The sequence below is a fragment of the Chelonia mydas genome, chromosome 14, assembly GCF_015237465.2.
Source record: "Chelonia mydas isolate rCheMyd1 chromosome 14, rCheMyd1.pri.v2, whole genome shotgun sequence".
Classification (NCBI taxonomy): Eukaryota; Metazoa; Chordata; order Testudines; family Cheloniidae; genus Chelonia; species Chelonia mydas.
The window spans coordinates 5,028,483-5,041,329 of record NC_051254.2 but is presented as its reverse complement, the minus strand read 5'-3'; positions in this window follow the sequence as shown (position 1 = coordinate 5,041,329).

Sequence of the window (12,847 nt, the reverse complement as noted above, 5' to 3'; positions counted from 1 at the left end):
TAGGATTGCCAACCCTCCCAGATTGGCCAGGAGTCTACCGGAATTAGCCTCAATCTCCCAGTGACTATTAAAAGCAATCCAGGAGATTTTAATAGGCCAAAAGTCTGGTCAGCAGTGCAGTGGGACTAAGGCAGGGCTCCCTGCCTGCCCTGACTCCATGTGGCTCCTGGAAGCGGCCGGCATGTCCGGCGCCTAAGCACAGGGGAGGCCAGGGCGTCTCCACATACTGCCCCCATGCCCTGCCCCGAGCGCCGACTCCGCAGCTCCCATTGGCCGGGAACTGTGGCCAATGGGAGCTGCGGGGGCGGTGCCTGCAGGCAAGGGCAGCACACAGAGCCACCTGGTCACCGTTGAACCTAGAAGCCAGACATGCCAGTCGCTTCCGGGAGCCACCCAAGATAAGTGCCACCCAGAGCCTGCACCCCTCACCCCCTCTCGCACCCCAACCCCCTCCCCCAGCCCTGAGCCCACACCCAAACTCCCTCCCAGAGCCATACCCCACATCCCCTCTTGTACCCCATTCCCTGCCCCAGCCTGGTGAAAGTGAATGGGTGCGGGACAGCGAGTGACAGAGGGAGGAGGGATGGAGTGGGGGGCAGGGCCCCTGAGAAGGGGCGGGGCAGGGGGCTGGGCAAGGGTGTTTGGGTTTGTGCGATTAGAGAGTTGGCAACCCTACCTAAAGGCTTACTGCCCTCTGATGGTAAGCAGGCCTAACTTGTTTAGAAACCACCTGTGGAGTCCCATGTCTCTGTCTTTTTAAACCTGCGACAGTTGTTTTGATCTCCTGTTTGTGGGGCCTTTTTCCTATCTTGGCATTGTCTCTTAACAAACTCTCAAGTGTTTGCTAAAAAGTGGCTTATCTTGTGCCATTTTGCCCATTTTCCTCCACATCCCTGTATTAAACAAAACCAATGTATCCATACAATAAAGATCCCAATATCCAGATCAATATACATGATCCATAAATTATTACCAAGTGGCTCCAAATCCATGCCAGGACTGGTCCACATATTAACACCAGTTTCAAAGTATTTGTGTTTGTTTCAAGGAACAGTTATATCACCTGCCTCATATTAGCCTGCATGTGGCTTGTTAACTTGCACATCAATAACTTATAAGCACGCTAAAGAAGTCTCCAACTTTGTTGCAGTGATTTGGAAATGACACTACTCTAGTAGTCTCAACAGCTACTTCATTTTCCCTTTGATATATGTATATATCCTTAGGAAAACCAGATCACTTGAAAAAAATGTGTTATGTAATAGTCAGTGCTCCACTCCCCTCCCCTCCATGCACCCACAACTCAAAAAGACAAAAATATTCAGAGAAAGTTATATTACCCAAATCTGTTCTATCTTAATTGAATGACCTTTAAGGGGTAATGTAACAACAGTATAAAGCGACATCCCAAAAGTTTCTTCCCACCTTCCATCTTAGGTACTAGCTTTTAAATTTAAATTGTATGTTCTTGCCATGATGAAAGAAGGAACTAAAATAAACTTTATGCGACCATGTCAAGAGTCTAAATGTATGTGAGGACAGGAAGGGGACTTCTGAGAATTTTTGTGATACTGCCTTTATCTTGATTACTCAGTTCAGCAGGCGCTGTGCAGCTAGGCAAGACTGGATGAATTCTCCTCAAAACCTTGTTTTCTGTGAAATTACTGAGTCAAATTACTAGGGCTGCAAGCCAGAAAATATAATTCTACCAAGTGAGCCCCTTGTCCTACTTCTGTTTATAATATGGTACTAAAACAAGATCACACTATCTTCACAGGTGCCCCAGATGTCTACCTTTATTATTCAGTCTAAGATACCATATCATTAGTCTGTAAGCCTCTTTAAACAGTATCAGCTGTCAGTAGGGCTCCTTGGAAGAGTTCAACATTAAAGTGAAAAAGTGAAATAATTTTTCTGTTAATATACCTGAGAAATCCCTCTCCCCGCCCCGATGCTTTTTTTTTTTTTATGAGTTTTACTGGTGGCTGGAAAATGCTGATAATTAAAAAAAATAGATAAAAAGTAGGATAGAATTTGTTAAGCATGTGCTTACATTCTTTATGAATATAGATGGCCTTAGGGTGACCAGATAGCAAGTGTGAAAAATCAGGGTGGCGAGTAATAGTTGACTATATGAGACAAAGCCCTTAATATCGGGATATCTGGTCCTCCTACATGGACTTCTGATTTAGCTAGGGCCTGAAGCAAAAGCATCCTGACAGGACGATAGGCATGAAATCCATGCTAACAAATCCTATATGCTCTAAACGGTCTAAAGAGATGAGTGGGAGTCCAGCCTACTTATCAAATAGAGTTCTTGCCTTGGGAAGAAATACTCTAGAGAAAAATAAACACTTTTGCCATTATTTCTATGTAAACAATTCCCTCATATTTTTACTGCAGTTGAGGAATTGAACCTTTTATAAAAGTAATGAAGTCTAAGTAACCGTTTACATATTTTGTTACATATTGGACATGGAAATCAATGAGTCAAAATGTTGACTTTCCAAGCTGTATGATGACTACTGCATATCTTAGTTTGTAAATGTTTAAAATGATATGACAATCACTCACTAGACATACACACACACACACACAAACACAAAAATTTATTTTAAAGGATACCCATGTAGATATACATACAAAATACCTCATAATGCTAGATAAATTAAAGATGACACATGTCAAGTGATATTAGTGACACTTAACCATCTTTCCCCTCCATCTATGCATGCAAGAAAGGTCTTTTCTAATGATCATGAGAATGTTTTGAAGGTGAGATGTTCTTATTTTTAATATTTTCTCCTATGTTTCTGTAAAAACAACATTTTTTTATTAGTGATACATCTGTAAATGACATTAAATAGTCAAGTTCACCTTCAAAAGTAACATTATATTTACCTACAGAATAAGCCCAGTGATTGTTCTGGGTACTGATTTATTCAACAAAAACCTGAACTTGATAGTTGGTGCATTAGTCTTTCTCCTCTTGAGATTTTCATTCAGATTTTGGCTTGGGTTATGTGTTAAAATGAGTTTATTGTATCACCTATTCTAGGCCACAAATAATGTTGTCCACATCAAAAAATTGCTATTCTCTTTGCTACAACTGAACACCACTGTTGGTCTCTGCTCAAGGAGGGACCAGAACTGGAATTGCTGGGAATACTGCATGTCAGAACTGAAGTGTATTGGTGGATTTGTCGGGGGAAGCTTGCATATTTCCTGCTCAAACTGCATCTGACACAAGCCAATGCTACTGGTCCCTCACTTTCAAGAGCTCATGCTGTATAAAAGCTACTGTCACCCAAATGTTTTGAAATCACCATGATGAGTAAAAGTTAAGTACAATACAGTGGCAAAACTAACTGAGACAAACTCCACCAATAATATAAATGGGCCTAGATCCAGTAGAAGGGAACCTCAAGAAGTCATCTGGTCCATTCGCCTGCACTGAGGGAGGATTAAGTATACCTAGACTATTCCTGGCAGGTGTTTGTCTAACCTGTTCTTAAAAAACTCCAATGAGAGGCATTCCACAGCCTCCCTAGTAACCTGTTCCTGTGCTTAACCATCCTTACAGCAGGAAGCTTTTCTTAATACCTAACTGAATCTTCCTTGCTGTGAACTAAACTGATTAACAATCTTGACCAAGTTAAACTATCAACAGAATTTGTCCCATAGTGGGTCTGGACACACGATTTTACACACATCTGAGGCTTAATCCCACAGCCATTTCTCAGGCAAAACCGAGCTGGCTTCAGTGTGTCTGAGTAAGAACTGCAGCCCTACTTACAATAAGCAGAGAAAGTTCCCTGCAGTGAGGTTTAAGCTGACAAAATAATCAGTATGGATGGAAAAATAGCTTGCAATTTGCTCTGCCCACTGAAATCTGAGACTAATCTCCTAAATGGTTCGTAATCTAAATTCTGAAACAATACCATGGCTTGGTACTAGAGGTTTCATATTACTATCTAGTGTCCGTACTTTTAACATGGCTCCTGGCGTCTTGATCTATCACCGGTACCACATCAAGATTTCAAGTATGTTATTAATAGTTGGTTCCATACCCCAAGTATCTTAAAAACTATATTGAGTTTCAGTAAGTCAGAATCTCTGACTTAACAGCAGTGTGTGCTCTGTTCATGTTTTTACTTTGTATTTCAATTCTGCTAGTGACAGAGTAATGGAAAATGAGAAAAAAGAAAAGAAAAGAAAATGTTATATAGCCAAAAAAATACTGCAGCTGCAAGCTTTTAGATTGCAACGAGTGGTTCCTTGTACTACATGCAAAGCCAAAATGCCAGGTTGTAATATTGTATCAGCTGACATATTGTGTTCATACACTGGTACAAGTGTCACATAGGGTACATCTACACCAGGGGTGGGCAAACTTTTTGGCCCGAGGGCCACATCTGGGTATGGAAATTGTATGGCGGGCCATGTATACTCTGCGGTGGGGCCAGAAATGAGGAGTTCAGGGTGCAGGAGGGGGCTCCGGGCTGGGGCAGGGGATTGGGATACAGGGGTGGGGTGAGGGCTCTGGCTGGGGCTGCGGGCTGTGCAGTGAGGGGTTGGGGGTGCAAGAGGGTGCTTTGGGTTGGGGTCGAGGGGTTCAGAGGGTGGGAGGGGAACAGGGGGTTGGGATGCAAAAGGGGGTCAGGGGTGCAGGCTCTGGGTGGCACTTACCTCAAGCAGCTCCCAGAAGCAGCGGCATGTCCCCCCTCCAGCTCCTACACGGAGGTACGGCCAGGTGGCTATGCGCGCTGCTGTGTCCTCAGGTGCCGCCCCTGCAGCTCCCATTGGCTGCGCTTCCCAGCCAATGGGAATTGCGGGGGTGGCGCTTGGGGCGGGGGCACCGTGCAGAGCCCCTTGGCTACCCCTACGTGTAGGAGCCAGAACGAGGACATGCCGCTGCTTCCAGGAGCCGCGCGGAGCAGGGCAAGCCCCCGATCCTGCTCCCTGGCTGGACCACTGAAGCGGGGCAAGCCCTGGACTCCGTTCCCCGATGGGAGCTCAGGGGCTGGATTAAAATGTCTGGAGGGCAAGATGCGGTCTACACTGCGATAAAAAGCCCATGGCATGGAGTCTCAGAGCCCAAGTCAATTGAGTCGGGCTGGCAGGGCTCAGGCTGTGGGGCTATAAAATTGCAATGTAGACATTCAGGTTCAGGCTGGAGCCCAGGCGTTGAGATCCCATGAGGAGGGGAGGGTCTCAGAGCCAAGCTCCAGCCTGAGCATGAATGACTACACTGCAATTCTATAGCCCTGCAGCCTGAGCACACAAGCCTGAGTCAGCTGACCTGGGCCAGCTGTGGCCATGCTGCAGCCCTACCGCAGCATAGGCATAGCCACAGTGCTTGACGTGTTCAAAATCACCTAGAGCAGGGGGCTGCAGGCCAGAGCTGGGGACAGAGAAAGAGATTTCAAAGACACAAATGGGACCTAGGCAACCGACTCCTGTTGATATTGACATGCCCGGAAAACTTACACATAGAGCAACACCAGCAAGCCTTAGGCAACGCAAGGCAATGCATTCTGGGATATCCTACTAACAAAGGCAAACTCCTAAGCATACTGAGCTTTTATTCAGTCCTCTGGCAAATTCCCTCTGACGTCAATGAGCTGAGCCTGAGTGAAAAACGAGCGACCACCTCAGAATTCAATACAAGCATTGCACCTCCTGAAGAGAACAGAGAGCCCATCATAGCCCAAGACCTGATTCTAAAACTCTTCCTCACACAAATATTCCCTTTGTAGAAGATGGAATTATCCATCTGAGGAAGGCTGACAGTGTCAGGCCCCCAGTTATTTCCTTGAGATAAGATTGGGGACTGAACCTCTCTGGAGGCCAGAGGAGAAGACGAATATTATTTCTGAAGTACATTCAGCCCACTTGATTGCTGAGGCCAATCCCACACATAGAGCCCCTCCAGTGCTATTTATAAAAAACAAGGTTGGATTCATTGGAAACATTCACCGGTTAATGCCAGTTCTGATTGATGTTTTAACATAATTTCCAGTGGCAGTGTGTCTCTGAACTTCCTACCTGGAAAATACCCTGCTGTTCCAGAATCCAGAATGGAACATCATGGCCACTGCTGAATCTGGTTGAATAACATCTGTCCCATAACTTATCTGGAGCATCTATAAAAGACAATAAATATATTTAAAAAACAAGGCTAAATCTGTTGGGTAATTCATTCACAATGACTATTACAATGGATATTTCAGCCTAGAAGGTATGATGCTAACTGGTAAGCAACACAAAAATTATTGCAGAAGCACACTATGGTGCAGCCGGCACGATGAAGCAAATGTTTTCTCCAGACATTTCTCATGCTTCATTGTGTCCAATTAAGGTTTTACGAGATGGTAGGAGCATTGATCTCTCTCTTTCTCTCCACTGAGAACCCCCTCCTGTATGGTCACCGCATTATAAAAAGAGACACCTCTATATAAAACACAGCTGCAAACTATACAGACAATTTACAAGTCTCAATGATCTTATTTATGCAGAGGTCCCTCAGTAGATATATTCTTAATGGCGGACCCTGTAGGTGGAATGTCATTAATCAGAGGGTAATGGACAGGAAGGTGGGTGGCTGGTGATAGTTTTGGCTCATTTGAGATGGTTTTGGGAGGCTGCCAGATTGTGTGTTAAAATTTTGAAATGTTTCAAACAATACGGTCTTTACAATGTTATAAAATACTAGGGTGGTTAGAGTGGGTTTCAAACTGGCCCTAAGCCAGTAAAACCTCAGGATTCCAGTTAGCTGTAACCTGGAGTTGAATGTTTGTCTGGGGTGTTCGAGGTCACCTACCGCCAGTCTCCTCTGTGCTCACACGGGTCTTTGCACGCCTCCTTAAATAAGATATGGCCCTTGGTCCAGAAGGTTACGTTAAACCATAAAGCCTCTGGTTCATCACTGTATGGCTTTGCAAACACAATGGTTTCCTCTCTCTGTCTTGCATTGTGCAATCGAGAAATGAAATAGTGATTCAGATCAATCAGGGCCCAATCTTCCAATTGAGGGTACTCAGACTGTGGACTTCATCCTGGGAAGTGCTGCTATGTCCAATAGCTAAGGGAACCAGTTCACCGCAGAGAACAGACAGTGGTTGCAGAGGCACACAGGGATTGATCCTGCAGGTTCCCGTGCACTCCAGGTACTCACTGAGCTGCTCAGCTTCTCCACAGGATCGGATCCACATAGAGAAAATCAGACTGGAAACAATGCTACTGAACCTTAACAGCCAAGATGTGCAAATGGAAACAGGGCCAGGTTCCACTTAGGATTCAGGTCCCTTTGCACCACATGCATGGGAATGATGCCGGTAATTTGCTTAAGTAGAAAACTGAATGAAAAGAGGAGGCAAATATTTCATTTGCTTGTTTCTTATTCACTTTCCAATTATGTCATGTACGCATTTACCTGCGGTGGTAAGTGCATATGGTCTTTAAACAACGCTTCTATTGACAGGTTTCTCTTGAGAGATCAGCGCTAGACATTTATACTTCCTAATCATCCGCCTTAGGTAACTGAGGAGCATATACAACTGATGTACCCTGCCTTGGAAACAGGGGGAAGGATAAAAAAACCATAGCAATCATTGGGACTTTCCATACCCTTGTGTAATGGTTCTCCTGAAAGTATTGTGCTGGAGGTGGTGCCGTCTTTCCTGTAAGGCGCTAAACCCTGATTCTGATTTCTGATCACTTGCAGTCATGAAAAATCTGGCACTATTTTTTGCAAGAAAAGGTTGTCAGCTTATGTGATCTGGAAAAAAATTCTAGTTTGTTACTAGAAATTCTAGTTTGGGTAACTACATTCTGCTGGCTAACATTTCCCTTATAGTTTCTGTTTGATGGAGTCTATTTCTTCCCCGTTGTGTCGTCATTATCATTATTTAGCAATGGCATTATATTAGTGCCCAAGTGCTCCAGTAAGGATCAGGACTCTATTGCACTAAGCGCTGTACAAAAAGAAAAGGTCTCTGCCCCAAAGAGCTCACAGTCAAAGGGCCAAATCTTGCAAACACGTACATTCAAGTATTACTCACAGGAGTAGACCCATTGATTTAACTGTCAGCCCTGTTCCTAGTGCAAGGGGAGAGGAGTAACTGACCAGGGCATCCCTGAATGATCCCTGATATAATAATGATTTCATGGGTAGAGCTGCTCACAATATTTTAATCAGAATAGTTTTTCAGTGAAAAAATCAATTGAAAAAAATCAAAGCATATTGAAAACCATGTCAATTTTGAGGAAATTTTGTTTAGGCTAAAAACCAAAATGAAGCATTTCAATAATTTGGAAACGTTCCAGTTTAAATATTTTTTGGAATAGAACATTTCAATTTTTCATTTTGAAACAACTTTTCAAACTGAAATTCATTGTGTTTTATATAATTTTTAAAAACATTATAAAGGTCAAAATCACAACAGAATGTTTTGCTCAACCCAATTTTTTTTTGGTCTCAATTTTGTTTCACACAAAATTTTGAAATTTTTGGTTTTCATGCCATTTCAGAAGGGAAAAAAATTCAAATTTGGGAAATTTCGAACAAAATGGAAAACCTGGTTCAATTTTTGTTTTTATTTTATTTTAAGAAATATATACAGGTAACAGAAAATAATTTACCTTACCAAATCTGGCACCATTCAGACAGCTTAATTTGTAGAAAAGTAAAATCTCAGCCTGAAACTATCTTTTCCCCCCCTGAAACCTGTGCTCCTTGGCACCTCTCAGCTTTCCCTCAGCGCTTAGTTTAAAAACTCCTCTAAGACCTTTTTAATTTTATATGCTAGCAACCTGGTTCTGTTTTGGTTTAGGTGGAGCCCTTCCTTCCTGTATAGGTGGCTCCTTTCCCAAAAGGTTCCCCCTGCTCCTTGTAAATGTAAATTCCTTCTCCAAACACCATTGTCTCATCTACACATGGAGACCCTGCAATTCTGCCTAACTGGCCCTGTGCTTAGAACTAGAAGCATTTCAAAGAAAGTCACCATGGGGATCCTGGACTTTAATCTCTTACCTAGCGGCCTAAATTTGGCCTCCATGACCTCTTTCCTACTTTTCCCTATGTCATTGGTACCTACATGTACCACGACCACCAGCTCCTCCCCAGCACGGTACATAAATCTATCTAGATGTCTCTAGTGGAACACAACCCTTGCACCTTGCAGACAATTTACCATGTGGTTCTCCCGGTCATCACACACCCAACTAATCTATATTTCTAATAATTTAATCCCCGATTATTATTACCTGTCTCTTCCTACTAATTTGAGTGCCAATTAAATGAGGATATTGATATAATAGGCTTCACAGAAACTTGGCGGAACAATGATAATCAAAGGGATATGGTAATACCAGTGTACAAAATATATAGGAATGACAGAGTAGGTCATGGGGGAGGCGAGGCAGGGAGAATGGCATTATATGTGAAAGAAAGCATAGAGTCAAATATAGTCAAAACCTTAAATGACTCAAAGTGTACCATAGAAGCTCTAAGAATACAAATTCCATGCTTGAATAATCGGAGTATAGCAGTAAGAATATACTACTGATCACCTGACGAGGATGGTGATGGTAACTGTGAAATGCTCAGGGAGATTAGAGAGGCTACATAAACAGAAAACCCAAGAATAATGGGGGATTTCAGGTATCCCCAAATATGACTGGGAAAATATCACCTGAAGGCAGGATGCAGAAATAAAATTTCTAGACACCATTAATGACTTTTTCTTGGAGCAGCTATTCCTGGAACCCACAAGGGGAGAGGCACTTCTTGATTTTGTCTTAAGTGGAGCACAATGTCTGGTCCAAGCAGTGAATATAGCTGAACCATTTGGTAATACCCACAATGTAATTACATTTAACGCCCCGGGGGTAATGGGGGGGGGGATACCAAAGAAATCTACCACAGTAGCATTTAACATCAAAAAGAGGAACTATTCAAAAATGAGGAAGCTGGTTAAATGGAAATTAAAAGGAACACTCACGAGAGAGATATGCCTGCAAACTGCATGGAAACTTGGAGTCATTGGGGATAGTTCTCTGAAAATGTTTTCTCATTGTGCAGCGGTGATTAAAAAGCCAGCAGAATGTTAGGAACCATTAGGAAAGGGATAGATAATAAGACATAAAATATCATAATGCCACCATATAAATCCATGGTACCCCCACACCTTGAATATTGTGTTCAGTTCTGGTCACCCCATCTCAAAAAAGATATATTAGATTTGGGAAAAGTACAGAGAAGGGCAAAAAATTATTAGGAGCATGGAATAGCTTTCATATGAGGAGAGATTAAAAAGATTGGAATTGGGAAATGAGACAGCTGAGAAAGGATATGATAAAGGACAATAAAATCATGAATGATGTAGAGAAAGTGAATAAGGAAGTGTTACTTACTCCTTCACATAACACACAAACCAGGGGTCACCCGATTAAATTAATTGGCAGCAGGTTTAAAACAAATATAAGGAAGTACTTCTTCACACAACACACAGTCAACCTATGGAACTCATTGTCAGGGGATGTATTGAAGGCCAAATGTATGGCTGGGTTCAAAAAAGAATTAGATAGGTTTGTGTCGGACAGGTCCATCAATGGATATTAGCCAAGAGGGTCAGAGACAAGGGCAGCTCTACCAATTTTGCTGCCCCAAGCAGGCGCCGCTGAATTGCTGCCGCCGTGGTGGGAACAGGAGCGGAGCTGCGGCCGAATTGCCTCCACGGAACACGGACTGCCACCCTATTCTCAGTGCCGCCCCAAGCACCTGCTTGGAAAGCTGGTGCCTGGAGCCAACCCTGGTCAGAGACACAACTCCATGCTGTGGGTGTCCCTAAACCTCTGACTGGATGACAGGGTATCATTGTTTCTGTTCTGTTCATACCCTCTGAAGAATTTGGCACTGGCCACAGTTGGAACACAGGATACTGGGCTAGATGAATCATTGCTCTGACCCAGTATGGCCATTCTTATATTCTTATAACAGAAGAACTAGGGATCACCTAATGACATTAATAGGCAGCAGGTTTAAAACAAATAAAAGGAAGTATTTCTTCATACAATGCACAGTCAACCTGTGGAACTCCTTGCCAGAGGATGTTGTGAAGGCCAAGACCATAACAGGGTTAAAAAAAGAACTAGATAAATTCATGGAGGATAGGTCCATCAATGGCTATTAGCCAGGATAGGCAGGAATGGTGTCCCTAGCCTCTGTTTGCCAGAAGCTGGGAATGAGTGACAGGGGATGGATCACTTGCTGATTACCTGTTCTGTTCATTCCCTCTGGGGCACCTGGCACTGGCCACTGTCAGAAGACAGGGTACTGGGCTAGATGGACCTCTGGTCTGACCCAGTAGGGCCATTCTTATGTTCTTATGTTCCCCTCTGTATTTCCATAAACATAATTTGTGCCAATGGAAAACAACAATAGAAATAACTTGTCATAATACTATCCACCAAAAGGCATCTGATAATCCCAGACATCTGAAGTCACGTTTGCAAGCGAAACATGCTAATGGAAACAAAATGTTTTAAGAACTAGCCAATTTTGGTTTCCTTTCCTTCCTAATGTTTTAGAAAAATAGTGGCATGCCTGAAAACCTATCCTTTGTTGTGATATCCTCTTTGACCACAACTTTAACTAGAGAAGGGCAGTGTTGCCATTTATCTCTGTGATGCTACATATAACAGCATTCACACTGTTGGACAGAGAGTTACCGCTTTCAGTGAGATGGATTCTTCAGTCCTCAATGAAGAGCAGATAAATTATTTCTGAGGACCCTACTTCCTTCTGTATGCACAGGAGATTATTAATTTGAGCATAAAACACATTTTCAGTGACACATTCTCTCTCTTCAGGAGGTTTTGAATGATGCATATTTTGAGAGTGAATGATAAGGGTGCAGCATTGACTCCCAAAAGATAAGAGCTTGGATTGAGGCCAACTAAATTAAGAATAATTATGAAATGCACTTTGGGGGTTCAGTTTAGACATATCTTTCTGTTATCCCTAAATGTTGACACACTGGCATTCACACATAAACCCCTGTGGTCCTACTGAGCTTTTGATGTAGCAATCTTAATACAAGCATTACGTTATGGTTTCAGTAACGCTACTGGGCCTGAGTGCTTGGAACAGTTTGCCTTTTCCAGTTATTAAACTACAGCATTTTCAGCAGGTTATTTTGTATGTTTGGTTTCACAATACAAACCTCTGGGGCATTATTTTAGGTCCACTCTGTTGCAGAGGATGAACTTGTGAGGTTAAAGGCTGTAACCTTGTGTGGGTTGGGGGCAAGGGGCCTGGAAGGGAAGGGAAGGGAAGGGAAGGGCGGGGAGGGGAATGTAACTCACCAGAGTTTGTATCTCTGGTGAACAGCTCAGCATAGCTCTACTCTTGATGCCTTGCCAAGTGACTTAAACAACAGAAGTGAAAGTTAAATCTGCACTTCCATTCAGCTCTGAGGTTGCCAAACCACTTTTCCCGATCCTGTACCTATGGAGTATCAACCCCCCGCAATGCCTCACGCTCACTTCATTAACTTCGCAGCTACTGCTGCAGGTCTCTGAAGGTTTGGAATTTTTTTGTTAATATATATTATATTGTGATTATATAGTAGTTTAAGGGGCGGTATCATTAGAAGCACAGTCAACATTCCCATAATAGTAAAATACAAATAAAATTAAAAACAATTCCCAGGAATCATCTTTGCTAGGAAGGAAATTCATGGTATACAATCTTATGGCCATTTTCCCTCCTCCAAACACCAATTTGTGTTGTGAGTGGCTTTTCATGAAAGAACAGGGGAATATATTGTGGTTTCACACATAC